Source organism: Erythrolamprus reginae, chromosome 8 (genome assembly GCF_031021105.1).
Source record: "Erythrolamprus reginae isolate rEryReg1 chromosome 8, rEryReg1.hap1, whole genome shotgun sequence".
Classification (NCBI taxonomy): domain Eukaryota; kingdom Metazoa; phylum Chordata; class Lepidosauria; order Squamata; family Dipsadidae; genus Erythrolamprus; species Erythrolamprus reginae.
Window position 1 is genome coordinate 47,682,670 of NC_091957.1, and position 14,683 is coordinate 47,697,352.

Consider the following 14,683-nt stretch of genomic DNA (forward strand, 5'->3'; position numbering starts at 1 on the left):
ACACCAATGAAAGGGGGGACATGATCGTAACATTTAAATATATTAAAGGGTTAAACAAGGTCCCGGAGGGAAGTGTTTTTAAAAGGAAAGTGAACACAAGAACAAGGGGACACAATCTGAAGTTAGTTGGGGGAAAGATCAAAAGCAACATGAGAAAATATTATTTTACTGAAAGAGTAGTAGATCCTTGGAACAAACTTCCAGCAGACGTTGTAGATAAATCCACAGTAACTGAATTTAAACATGCCTGGGATAAACATATATCCATCCTAAGATAAAATACAGAAAATAGTATAAGGGCAGACTAGATGGACCAGGAGGTCTTTTTCTGCCGTCAGACTTCTATGTTTCTATGTTTCTATGAGATAAAACTTCCCATTCTCCCTTAAAAACCAATGACCACAAAAATACCAGTAATTAAGAGAATTGTAATGTCTATAAAGGTTGTGAGACATGATAATCAACAAAGAGGTTGATTTGTCTCTGTTGTATATACTATATGTACAGTTTCCTTCCCTTTTTCTTTCTTCTTTTCTTTCTCTTTTCTTCTTCTTTTCTTTCCTCTCCTCTTCTTTAATTCTTCTTTACCTTTTCCCTTTTTATTTTATTAATGTGTTGTACTGTTCTCTCCTTTTATATTCAACTAAGACATCAGCTACCTATTAATGCAAAAACTATATATTTGTATTTGTTTTTATAATCCTCGTGGTCAAAATTCTCTCTTGTAATTTGTACATGTAGACATTTATATACAGTGGTACCTCTACTCAAGAACACCTCTACTTAAGAACTTTTCTAGATAAGAACCGGGTGTTCAAGATTTTTTTTGCCTCTTCTTAAGAACCGTTTTCTACTTAAGAACCCAAGCCTGGAAAAATTTCCCAAAAATTTGAGAGCAGCACGAAGGCCCGGCCAGTTTCCCGCCATTCCCCCTTTAATCCCACCAATCTCAGGCTTTTATGGGCTGCCAGAGGAGCCTTTTGGTGGCACTTAAGGAGGCTTTGGTAGTCCAGAGCGAACAAAGCATTTTCCTTTCTCTGGGCACTTGGAGAGGGAATAAACCTCTGTCAGCACCCAGAGAAAAGAAACACTTCCTTCACTCTGGGCAGCAACTGTCTTCCTCTTCTTCTTCCTCCTCCTCTTCTTCCTCCTCCTCCTCCCACCCAACTCCGAGCTTTTATCTCTTTCCTAATGGGTTTGCATGCATTATTTGCTTTTACATTGATTCCTATGGGAAAAATTGCTTCTACTTACAAACTTTTCTCCTTAAGAACCTGGTCATGGAACTAATTCAGTTCTTCAGTAGAGGTACCAATGTATATTATTATTATTATTATTATTATTATTATTATTATTATTATTATTATTATTATTATTATTATTTAGACTTGTATGCTGCCATTCTCCGAAAACTCGGGCAAAATATATATACAGTGATACCTTGTCTTACAAACTTAATTGGTTCCGGGACGAGGTTCTTAAGGTGAAAAGTTTGTAAGACGAAACAATGTTTCCCATAGGAATCAACGGAAAAGCGATTAATGCGTGCAAGCCCAAAATTCACCCCTTTTGCCAGCCGAAGCACCCGTTTTTGCACTGCTGGGATTACCCTGAAGCTCCCTTCCATGGGAAACCCCACCTCCGGACTTCTGTGTTTTTGTGATGCTGCAGGGGAATCCCGGCATCACAAAAACGAGCACTTCGTGGGCAACAAAAGTCCGGAGGTGGGGTTTCCCAGCGAAGGGAGCATCAGTGAAATTGCAGTATCACAAAAACACCAAAGTCCTCAAACCCCACCTCCGGACCTCTGTGTTTTTGTGATGCTGCAATTTCACTGAGGCTCCCAGCAGCGCAAAAACGGGTGCTTCGCTGGCAACAGAAGTCCGGAGGTGGGGCATCCCAGCGGTGGTGGTGGGTTTGTAAGGTGAAAATAGTTTGTAAGAAGAGGCACAAAAATCTTAAACCCTGGGTTTGTATCTCAAAAAGTTTGTATGATGAGGCGTTTGTAAGACGAGGCATCACTGTATATATATATATTGTGGTTGTGTTCTTTCTTCCATAAAGAGACTCAAAAAGATAAAAAAAATAAAAAATAAAAGCACCTGAACAAGTGTCTGGGGGGAATGTTTCTATCCATTGTGAATTACGAGACGGTCCTTGAGAAACATCATGGCTCTGAATGCCAAATTCTGGCCATAAATATTCCGTGCATGAAAATGGCTGCAGCCTTTCTTTGAAAAATAAATAAAAATAAAAAGTGGGGTCCAGCCCTTTGCTCACCTAGGTTGCCTCCCAAACAGAAACGACAGTCTTCTCAAAATGAAAATAGCATCTTCTTTGTAAATCATGAGCTGTCTGCCGCTTGTTGTTTCGTTTTGTTGTTTTCCTTCCTCACCCGGTTGTATCGGTAGCAACTCTTAACTTCTCAGGAGTTTGAAGTGACTCACGACTCTGCCACCCCCTTGCATATACAAAAGCAGGGCTTTTTCTCAACACTTGTATAACTACAGAAGCACTTGCTAAGCTGCTCCTCTTTGATGTAGTCCTCCTGGGCTATGGTAGCTTCAACCTGTACCGTTGGGCTGCTAAGCAAAGGCTAGCTTTAGTTTATTTTGCCTGTAGCTAGCTTCCCAGAAAACAACTTCCACCATTGTAAAGTGCCTCTGAGTGACAGATGGGGCTGCTGGAATGTTTTCAGAAGCTGAGATGGCCGTGGTTCATTTCCCATTAAATAGAATGGGGAAAATCTCAAAGCAAAGCTGTCTGGTTATACCAGTCTCTGAGGCAATCATCTAGACTAGCTCTGGAGGAGGAGGAGGAGGAAGAGGAAGAGGAGGAAGAGGACTTAAGCTACTTAAAACCCACCTCTGCCGCCAGGCATGGGGGAATTGAGATACCCTTACCCTTTCCCCCTAGGCCTTTACAATTTTATGAATGGTATGTCTGTATGTATGTATGTTTGGTTTTTTATTATAATGGTTTTTAATTGTTTTTAGTATTGGATTATTGTTATACGCTGTCTTATTATTGCTGTTAGCCGCCCCAAGTCTCCGGAGAGGGGCGGCATACAAATCCAATAAATAAATGAATGAATGAATGAATGAATGAATGAATGAATAAATAGAGGGGCGGAGAGGGGCGGCATACAAATCAAATAAATGAATGAATGAATGAATGAATGAATAAATAAATAAAATAAATAAGAGGAAGAGGAGGGCTAGGGGTAAGGGTAGGAGGAGGACATCTGGACTCTAGAGTAGATGTGATGAGACGTCTAAACAGATCTTCCAGCAACCCAAGTGCATAAGAGAAAGGGCATGATGTACATTCATTAATTCCAAATCTACTCTAGCTCTAAATCAACTTCAACAACAACCACAACAACAGCTACTACAACAACAATAATGGTCTTCTAGTCCAACCCCCCTACACCACTTCAGACAAATGGTTATTCAACATCATCTTAAAAACTTCCAGTGTTTGGAGCATTCAGAACCTCTATTCCACTGAATAGTTGTTCTAACTGTCAGGAAATTTCTCCTTAGTTTAAGTTGCTTCTCCCCTTGTTCAGTTTCTATCCATTGCTTCTTGTTCTATCCTCATGCTTTGGAGAATGGCTTCACTCCCTCTTGTTTGTGGCAACTCCTGAGATATTGGAACGCTGCTATCGTGTCTCCCCTGGTTCCTTTTTTGCATTAAACTAGACATCCTCAGTTCCAGCAACCATTCTTCATATGTTTTAGCCTCCCCTAATCATCTTGGTTGCTTTTCTCTGCACTTTTTCTAGAGTCTCAACATCTTTTTTGCATCGTGGCGACCAAAACTGAATGCAGTCCTCCAAGTGTGGCCTTACCAAGGTATTCTAAACTGGTATTAACACTTCACGTATCCCTCTGTTAACAGAGCCTTCTCTTCATCTTCAGAGAATCCTTGCAATTGGAGAAACCTCCGTACTGGTAATCATGGAGTATTCAGGATGGAAAGGCAGGGGTTCATCATGGATGCCATTTGCATCTGATAGGGTTAGTTTGTGAAATCATTGTAGGATATCATGAGGCTTACTATGTACAATTATTGGTTAACAAAGCCTGTAGCCTCTATGGAACAGAAGGCAAAAGTGGACCATCTGGCATCCCATTGCCTAGTCCTCGTGCATTGGACATCTTTATACAGGTCCTCGGAACCCACCCAAAACTTGTCATCACGCTGCAGTGTCAATGTGTTAAAAGGCAGAAAGCTTTGGAAGCACAGAGGTTAACCAAGTCAAATGCATTGCCTTAAATTGACTAAATGTCAATCCATTTCAATGTGATAGCGAACCTATGGCACAGGTGCCACAGGTGGAATGCAGAGCCACATCTGCTGGCCCATGAGCTGTTGTCCTAGCTCAACTGCAACATGCATGTGTGTGCGAGACAGCTGATTTTTGGCTTGCACAGAGGCTCTGGGAGGGCGCTTTTGACTTCCAGAGAGCCTCCGGGGGATGGATAGGGAAGATTAGATTAGATTAGATTTATTGGATTTATATGCTGCCCCTCTCCGCAGACTCGGGGCGGCTCACAACAATGGCAAAACAGTACATAGTCACAAATCCAGTACCCACCAATCCAATTACAATTTTAAGCTAAAAAATTCATGAAAACTACCCCAGAATATATAAAAAACAAGCACACAATCAATCAAACACCAGAACAACATGGGCAAGGGGGAGATGTTTCAGTTCCCCCATGCCTGACGGCAGAGGTGGGTTTTAAGAAGTTTTTACGCTCCCCCGAAGCTAGGGAAGCCTTTGGAGCCAGGGGAGGGTGAAACACGAGCCTACTGGGCCCACCAGAAATTGGGAAACAGGCCATTTCTGTCCTCCAGAGGGCCTCCAGGGAATGGAGGAAGCTGTTTTTGCCCTACCCAGGCATTGAATTGTGAGTGTGGGCACTCGTGCATGCGCGTTTGCACATGTGCATGCTCTTTCAGCACTCAAGGGAAAAAAGGTTCACCATCACTGCTCTAGCCCAAGCCAAGTCTTTGACCTGACCATCTAAACTATGGTCCTTGACACTTCAAGGTGCTGACTTTAACATCGGACACATTGTATAATGGGGCTACCTTTGAAAAGTGTTTGGAAACTTCAGATCGTGCAGAATGCGGCCGCGAGAGCCATCATGGGGCTTCCTAGATTCGCCCACGTTTCTGCAACACTCCGCGGCCTGCACTGGCTGCTGATTGGTTTCCGGTCACAATTCAAAGTGTTGGTAATGACCTTTAAAGCCCTACATGGCATTGGGCCAGAATACATCCAGAACCGCCTTCTACCGCACAAATCCCAGTGGCCGATAAGGTCCCACAGTGTTGGCCTTCTCCGGGTCCCGTCGACCAAATAATGCTGCTTGGCGGGACCCAGGGGAAGAGCCTTCTCTGTGGCGGCCCCGGCCCTCTGGAACCAACTCCTCCCAGAGATTAGAACGGCCCCCACCCTCCTTGTCTTTTGCAAATTACTTAAGACCCATCTTTGTCGCCAGGCATGGGGGAGTTAAGTTATCCTTTCCCCCTAGGCTATTACAAGCTATGCATGGTATGTTTGTGTGTATGTTTGGTTTTTTATAATAAGGGTTTTTAGTTGTTTTTATTAATTGGATTGTTCATGTTGTTTTACCACTGTTGTTAGCCGCCCTGAGTCTGCGGAGAGGGGCGGCATACAAATTCAATAAATAATAAGTAATAATAATCCTGGACTGTGACATTGACCCATCGTCTCATTGTAATCTCTCCTATTCAAGAATAGAATCATATCTGGCTTTCCCAGAACATTTTAATCTATCCACTCCCAGGCCTCCATGCCTTGGTTTCCTTCAACGCTTTCTTCTCTTCAGGAATGTAATTTCTCATTGATCTTTCCTACCTATTGTGCTCACCTATTACGACATTACAGAGCAGGCAGAAGATTCCCACTGTTTTCAACTGAGCTGCAACTCCTGCTTCCAACTGCTTTATTTTCATAAATAGTCCCAGAGTCTGGCTTATGCTTCAGCCTCAATCAGATAGCACCTCCATAATAAAGGACAGTAGGGAGCTCTTTTTACGGGCAAGTAGATGCTGAGAGGACCAATGGAATTGGCTGCGCCAAGGAAAGATTCCCAGAAATTGTTGTTATGGAGAGAAAAATGCATCTTAGTTGAAAATGTGCAGTCAAAAAAAAAATACACCGTGAAAAAATACAATTTATTTTATTTATTATTTATTTATTTGCCTCCCAACTCCCTAAGGACACTAGAAAATACCTAATAGAGTGCTATCTCTACGTACAAACTTAATTTGTTTCATGACCAGGTTCTTAAGTAGAAAAGTTTATAAGAAGAAGCAATTTTTCCCATAGGAATCAATGTAAAAGCAAATGATGCGTGCGATTGGGGAAACCACAGGGAGAGTGGAGGCCCAGTTTCCTCCCAGGAGATTCCTAGAGAGGCCCCACAGAGGCTTCGCCCTGCCTTTTCCGGCCCTGTTTCCTCCCGGAGATTCCTAGAGAGGCCCCACGGAGGCTTCTCCCTGCCTTTTCCGGCCCTGTTTCCTCCCGGAGATTCCTAGAGAGGCCCCACGGAGGCTTTGCCCTGCCTTTTCCGGCCCTGTTTCCTCCCAGGAGATTCCTAGAGAGGCACCACGGAGGCTTCTCCCTGCCTCTTCCGGCCCTGTTTCCTCCCAGGAGATTCCTAGAGAGGCCCCACGGAGGCTTCTCCCTGCCTTTCCCGGCCTTGTTTCCTCCCAGGAGATTCCTAGAGAGGCCCTGCCTTTTCCGGTTACAGTTTTGGAGGCTCGGGTTTGTAAGTGGAAAATGGTTCTTGTACTTAGAAAATATGGGGTATATGGGTACAGTAATGTTTCTGAAACTTTCTTGAAGCACATTTAATTTGGTAATTATATGCAAACCAGCTTGAGAATAACTCAGGGTAGGTAAAATAACACAATGTGTGAAAATTTAAATGGATAGAGGCAGCTGCCCAGAAGCAGAATGATAAAAAAGAAGGGAAGAGTAGAGACAAGAGTCTGAAATAATTTTGAAAAGTGCCAGACAAAACCTGATCTTTCCCTTGCATTGTTTTCTTGTAGCGTTTCACAGGCCTTTCCTTTATTGAAGTCAAATATTTGGCAGGCATTGACTCCGGCATCGCACGTTTTAATGAATGTTTTTGCCCCCATTTTTAAATGAGAATCCCTCTTCTCCCTTTCTTTCATTCAAAGAGCAAAGCCATGGCCCTTTCAGGCTTCATCCGCTCTACTTCCTGTCTCCACAGCGCTGGTGCAACCATGTGTCATTAGTCAACAGTGTCACATCTATTGCATAGTCTCCCAAATGTTGTCAAAATGATCAGTCAGCTGGTGGCCAGGGAGTAGCATGACAACAATGCCTCTAAATTTCAATTAGAAAAATAAGAGAGGGCTAACTTTTGATAGCTGAAGCTGCACGTCCAATTTTGGTGAGATATTTTATTATTTTATTTTATTTTATTTTATTTTATTTTATTTTATTTTATTTTATTTTATTTTATTTTATTTTATTTTATTTTATTTTATTTTATTTTATTTTATTTTATTTTATTTTATTTTATTTTATTTTATTTATTTTATTTTATTTTATTTTATTTTATTTTATTTTATTTATTTTATTTATTTTATTTATTTTATTTATTTTATTTATTTTATTTATTTTATTTATTTTATTTTATTTTATTTTATTTTATTTTATTTTATTTTATTTTATTTTATTTTATTTTATTTTATTTTTATTTATTTTATTTTATTTTATTTTATTTTATTTATTTTATTTTATTTTATTTTATTTTATTTTATTTATTTTTATTTATTTACTTACTTACTTACTTACTTACTTACTTAATTACTTATTTATTTATTTATTTATTTATTTATTTATTTATTTATTTATTTATTTATTTATTTATTTATTTATTTATTTATTTATTTATTTATTTATTTATTTATTTATTCCAATACACAATGAGGGTTTTAGTGGGTATATATCTATATACACATAGTAAAATACATGATGAAGGTTACAGAGGAGATACTCATAGTAAAATATATCTAAGAAATAATAGAAAAGAAGGTATAGTAATAGAACATATCAATGAAAGAATAGAAGAAGAGATATAGGAATAGAAGAAAGGTATAGGAGATATAGGAGAGCAATAGGACAGGGGACGGAAGGCACTCTAGGGCACTTGTACTCGCCCCTTACTGACCTCTTAGGAATCTGGATAGGTCAGCCGTAGATAATCCAAGGGTAAAGTGTTGGGGGTTTGGGGATGACACTATGGAGTCCGGTAATGAGTTCCACGCCTCGACAACTCGGTTACTGAAGTCATATTTTTTACAGTCAAGTTTGGAGTGGTTCATATTAAGTTTAAATCTGTTGTGCGCTCTTGTGTTGTTGTGGTTGAAGCTGAAGTAGTCGCCGACAGGCAGGACGTTGCAGCATATGATCTTGTGGGCAATACTTAGATCTTGTTTAAGGCGTCTTAGTTCTAGGCTTTCTAGGCCCAGGATTGAAAGTCTAGTCTCATCGGGTATTCTATTTCGAGTGGAGGAGTGAAGGGCTCTTCTGGTGAAGTATCTTTGGACATTTTCAAGGGTGTTAATGTCTGAGGTGCGATATGGGTTCCAAACAGATGAGCTGTATTCGAGGATGGGTCTGGCAAAAGTTTTGTAAGCTCTGGTATATGAGAGCATGCAAAACATTTGCTAAGTCAATTATCGAATGAAGCTCATCTGTCTTGAACCCGCACTACATATCAGACATGAATACAATTGAGCGAGTCTAGAAATATTTATTTATTTATTTATTTATTTTTAAATGACGCCCTTCTCCTTAGATTCAGGGTGGCTTACGACATGTTAGTAATAGCACTTTTGAACAGAGCTGGCATATTGCCCCCCTCAATCCGGATCCTCATTTGACCCACCTCGGAAGGATAGAAGGCTGAGTCAACTTTGAGCCGGTGATGAGATTTGAACCGCTGACTTGCAGATCTAGCAGTCAGCTTTACTGGCCTGCAGTATTGCACTCTGTTCACTGGGCCACCTCGGCTCATTATTTCACGAGAAGAGGCCTCCCAAAAAAGTGAGTTTAGGAACTTGCAAATAGACCTGGAATTTCAAAGTGCTCATCTCACATCTAAAGTTATAGCTGAAGCTAGTGATGATTTCTGACAGTCTCAAAATGGGTGAACAGTGCAGTCAGGCGGTAGGGAAAGCAAGTAGGATGCTTGGCTGCATAGCTAGAGGTATAACAAGCAGGAAGAGGGAGATTATGATCCCGCTATATAGAGCGCTGGTGAGACCACATTTGGAATACTGTGTTCAATTCTGGAGACCTCACCTACAAAAAGATATTGACAAAATTGAACGGGTCCAAAGACGAGCTACAAAAATGGTGGAAGGTCTTAAGCATAAAACGTATCAGGAAAGACTTAATGAACTCAATCTGTATAGTCTGGAGGACAGAAGGAAAAGGGGGGACATGATCGAAACATTTAAATATATTAAAGGGTTAAATAAGGTCCAGGAGGGAAGTGTTTTTAATAGGAAAGTGAACACAAGAACAAGGGGACACAATCTGAAGTTAGTTGGGGGAAAGATCAAAAGCAACATGAGAAAATATTATTTTACTGAAAGAGGAGTAGATCCTTGGAACAAACTTCCAGCAAATGTGGTAGATAAATCCACAGTAACTGAATTTAAACATGCCTGGGATAAACATATATCCATCCTAAGATAAAATACAGAAAATAGTATAAGGGCAGACTAGATGGACCATGAGGTCTTTTTCTGCCGTCAGACTTCTATGTTTCTATGTTTCTATGTTCTGTCTTGATATTCTGTTTTTGAAGAAGGAATTATCAACATCCGGGGAGGGTGGGCTGAATAATTTGATGTTCCTTTTAGCCAGAAACTTCTAACATAGTTCCTATTTCCTATTGAGTTAAATATTCACAGGACTCCAGAGGCAATGATCTAGGACAATGCTGGAGGGATGAACTTATTCCAATTTTAAACTGAATGTATTCCCAATGTTATTTCCAAAATCTTTAATATGTTCAGGATGAAAAGTTTGTAGCAAAAACATCACTGGCATAAAGTCACGTAAAAAAAACCCACACAAAAAAACCCTAGAAACAAAATCTTTGGAAAAAAGACTGCAACTTTAACAGTCGACAACAATCTGCAAAAGCCAAGGAAATATTAAATATGTCCTCCAGATCATTTTTGAACTTGACACTGCCAGTTGGATATAGACCCAGAACATCTTACAATAAAAATAAAATATATATGATAGAACATCAATGTACAAATGATAAACCTGCACAGAATAACTGAAAAATATCTTGCACTGTTCCCAAGTTTTGGAAATATACCACTATTGCTCAACGGGGCTGATTTATTTTGCAGTGAGTCTGTGGAGAAGGCCAGCATAGAGTTTTCGGAGAGGGGCGGCATACAAATCCAAATAATAAATAAAAATAAATAAATAAATAGAAATCTAATTAATAATAAACAAACAAATGAACAAGCACATTTCCTAGAATCACGCATTGTATCTTTTCTTTTATGTGCCCTAAAAGATATGCACCAAAGACAAATTCCTTGTGTATCCGATCACACTTGACCAATAAAGAATTCTCTTCTGTTCTATTCTATTCTATTCTATTCTACTCTACTCTACTCTACTCTACTCTACTCCACTCCACTCCACTCCACTCCACATATTTTCCATTCCATTCCATTCCTTCTGCCGCACGAATCCCAGCGACCAATTAGGTCCCACAGAGTGGCCCTTCTCCGGGTCCCATCAACTAAACAATGTCGTTTGGCGGGACCCAGGGGAAGAGCCTTCTCTGTGGTGGCCCCGGCCCTCTGGAACCAACTCCCCCCAGAGATTAGAATAGCCCCCAACCTTCTTGCCTTTCGTAAGCTTCTTAAAACCCACCTCTGTCGTCAGGCATGGGGGAATTAAGATATTCTTTCCCCCTAGGCTTCTACAATTTATGTATGGTACATTTGTATGTATGATTGGTTTTAAAATAAGGGTTTTTAGCTACTTTAGTATTGGATTGTCACATGTTGTTTATACCACTGTTGTTAGCCACCCCGAGTCTACGGAGAGGGGCGGCATACAAATCCAATAAAATGAAATGAAATGAAATTATTTCTAATTTCTATTCTATTCTTTCGAATTTCTGTTCTGTTCTATTCTGTTCTACATTCAAATATTCTATTCTATTCTATTCTACTCTACTCTACTCTACTCTACTCTACTCTACTCCACTCCACTCCACTCCACTCCATTCCATTCCCAGATGGGACAGAAGCAGTTTGAAGAACTATGACACAGCACTCCAACTGTTCTAAGAAGTTCATCAGGACCGGCTAGGTTGAAACCTCAACCTGTCGAATGTTCTGTCCAGGCTTTTCCCTTTGGTCTATGGGCCATACCTGCAGCACACCTCACTTCCATGCAGTTTGGTGTATCTTTTATAGCTTGTTCGGGGGGGGGGGGACAGAGAAAGAGGAAAAGTGAGCAGGAAAGTCTTCCAAGCTTGCCACTCTTGCTGATTAGTAGTAAATTTCTACCACAAAAACTCTAAATTTGAAGAGTTCATTAGCAAGAAAGATTCCATGGCAACCTTGGAGAGAAGGTCAGTTCATTCTTTAAAAGAGACCCTAGCTGAGGAACAAAAGGAACTATGGCTCTTGCAGGTATGTTAAAATTAAGGGAGACTAGGATGGTACCATTTCGGCCTTGTTCTGGCCTCATCAGCTAGCCACACCCTTTCTTACTGGGATTCTATCTGGCAGCCTCTGCCTTGTAAGGCAGAGAGTTAGCAGTTGACCCACCAGACCTTGATCCCTCCAGCTCTGTACCAGGGAGGGGCTATATGTTTTTTTATGTCGGATCACCCTGGTATATTGAAGGAACGTCACAGCTCCTTTTTGCCTCTAGGCCCAAACCAGGACCATTTCAAGGCAGTTAATTTATTCATAGCCGACAACTATATTCTGTATGTATCAAATGTTTTTAGCTGGAATTTTTAAAATTAAGGGAGACTAGGATGGTCCCATTTCGGCCTTGTTCTGGCCTCATCAGCTAGCCACACCCTTTCTTACTGGGATTCTATCTGGCAGCTTCTGCCTTGTAAGGCAGAGAGTTAGCAGTTGAGCCACCAGACCTTGATCCCTCCAGCTCTATCTATATATATATATAGATAATAGACAGACAGATGATAGATGATAGATAGAATGATAGATAGATAGATAGATAGATAGAGATGATAGATAGATAGATAGATAGATAGATAGATAGATAGATAGAGAGAGAGAGAGAGATAGAGAGAGAGAGAGAGAGAGAGATAGATAGATAGATAGATAGATAGATAGATAGATAGAGATGATAGATAGATAGATAGATAGATAGATAGATAGATAGAGAGAGAGAGAGAGAGAGATGATAGATAGATAGATAGATAGATAGATAGATAGATAGATAGATAGATAGATAGATAGATAGATAGATAGATATAGACAGGTAAGTAGGTAGGTAAGGTAAGAGAGAGAGAGAGAGGTAGACAGACAGACAGACAGATACATGATTGACAGACAGATGATAGATGATAGAGAGATAGAATGATAGATATATACATTGGAGAGAAAGAGAAAGAGAAGACAGATAGACAGACAGACAGACAGACAGACATAAGAGAGAGAGGAAGGTAGAGACAGACAGACAATACCTGTAGATGATGGAGAGATAGAATGATAGGGATAGATAGATGAGAGAGGGGGGAGGGAGGGAAGGAGGGAGAGAGATTCTCCTGTTCTCTTCCAAAAACTTCAAGAACTGACAAGTTTTCATCAGCATTCTCCTCCACGCTGCCTCTCTTGCTGGGCGCTTCCTCCTCCTCTTTCTCCATTCTACTATCTAATGGCAAATCTGTGCATGTTTATCGACCTATAATTGTGCAGATGCTATTTAGCTAATCACTCATCACAGTATTCATGAGGGCAAATCAGCAGATCGCTGCAAGTGACAAAGAGAACTGAGTTTCTTTAGCCACACTGACCTCAAAGATTAAACTATGCCAAATTACCCTTCTCCCCTAATGGTAGCATTGGAGGAGATGGTTGACAATTATTATCATCATTCGGATGCTGCAGTCCTCTTGAATACTGACTGTAGCTGATGCAAGTCTTTTTTGCCTTTTAAAACCTTTTTTTAAAAAAAATAATTCTTTGTAGGCTGTAGATTGGAATGCAGCTCTGTGATAGCACAACATTATATATATATAAATTGTCCACCTTCGTAAATGCCTGCAATTTGAGAGAAAGTATTTGCATTCACTTTTCAGAAGGATACTTTGAATAATGCAGTATCTGATATATGTTAGTGAAGCTATGTCTTTATTCTTCCATTCCATGATGACTGTAGAGGAGCAGTGTTCAATTTACATTGAGGTATCTGAGAATGGGAATAAGTTTAACAGTTTGTTAGTACAGTGGTACCGCTACCTGAGAATGCCTCTACTTACAATTTTTTTCTCGATAAGAACCGGGTGTTCAAGATTTTTTTGCCTCTTCTCAAGAACCATTTTCTACTTACAAACCCGAGCCTCCGAAACTGTAACCAGAAAAGGCAGGGAGAAGCCTCTGTGGGGCCTCTCTAGGAATCTCCTGGGAGGAAACAGGGCCAGAAAAGGCAACAAGAAGCCTCCGTGGGGCCTCTCTAGGAATCTCCTGGGAAGAAACAGAACCAGAAAAGGTAAGGAGAAGCCTCCGTGGGGTCTCTCTAGGAATCTCCTGGGAGGAAACAAGGCCAGAAAAGGCAAAGAGAAGCCTCCGTGGGGCCTCTCTAGGAATCTCCTGGGAGGAAACCGGGGGGGGGAGCCTCCGTGGGGCCTATCTAGGAATCTCCTGGGAGGAAACAGGGCCTCCACCCTCCCTGTGGTTTCCCCAATCGCACACATTATTTACTTTTACATTGATTCCTATGTGAAAAATTGCTTCTTCTTACAAACATTTCTACTTAAGAACCTGGTCACGGAACAAATTAAGTTCGTAAGTAGAGGTACCACTGTATTATTTTTATCTTTATGATCCTCTTTCATATTGGTCCCTTTATCAGACTATAGCAATAGCAATAGCACATAGACTTATATGCCATTTCACAGTGCTTTTACGGCCCTCTCTAAGCAGTTTCACAGAATCAGCCTCTTGCCCCCACAATCTGGGTCCTCATTTGACCCACCTCGGAAGGATGGAAGGCTGAGTCAACTTTGAGCCGGTGGTGAGATTTGAACTGGTGAACTATAGCCAGCAGTCAGCAGAAGCAGCTTGCAGTAATGCACTCTAACCACTGGGCCATTATGGCTCCCCCAAGAAAATATGCTCACTATAACTATCATGCATACCTAGTCTGAAGAAAATCAATTAGTTTCATGGAAATTGGGGAAATATTGTATTTACCCTTGATTGATTGATCCATTGATTGACTGATCATGAAATGTCTTTAGGTGGTGTCAACATGTTGTGAACAAATGGGCAGATTCTCTCCAGAATTGTCTCGCTTGACCTATTGAGTCTCCAGTTCAGCTCACCCAATCATGATGTAACTTATTTGTATCAG